Source organism: Penaeus monodon, chromosome 29, assembly GCF_015228065.2.
Source record: "Penaeus monodon isolate SGIC_2016 chromosome 29, NSTDA_Pmon_1, whole genome shotgun sequence".
Classification (NCBI taxonomy): domain Eukaryota; kingdom Metazoa; phylum Arthropoda; class Malacostraca; order Decapoda; family Penaeidae; genus Penaeus; species Penaeus monodon.
In genome coordinates this window covers 23,976,854-23,977,439 of record NC_051414.1, presented here as the reverse complement: position 1 = coordinate 23,977,439, position 586 = coordinate 23,976,854, and positions in this window count along the sequence as shown.

The following is a 586-nucleotide window of genomic DNA, read 5'->3' as shown; positions in this document are numbered from 1 at the left end:
AATCTAAACAAAGATTTCACCAGAGTAATACAAGAATAAACACACAAGTATCCTAAGATGAGATTTACCCTAAATATTAGGATTAGTGCACAAAACAAAAAAGGCAACACACAAAAATCAACTGAAAACACTATGAGTCTAGAGAATATTTGGGCTGAGACTTATCACAGGTGCAAGACCTAATATATAAAATGCAACCAAATAAGAGTAAGCCCCTATAAACTAGGGCTTTTAATAGAGGTGATCCATATACACTTACACTGCTGACACACGTCTTGCTGTGTCTTAACACCAAGATCATCTTAACCCAAGTGCAAACCATATGACAAGGACACATGCAACTCTAAAGTAGTTTTGTCCATTTGTAAGTCCCTGGCTAATGTGATGCCTGGACTAACATGGAACAGGTTGTTTATAGTTTCAGTGCATGGCAATACTTACAAGAAATAAGCTACATTAATCAAATAAGTATAATATAGGAGTAATTTAGTAATTTTGTACATCAGTGCTAACAACGTAAAAATAATGGTAGGCCTCGAAAGAATTGCACATACATGAAAAATGGGATGATTTTTGAGAGATGCCT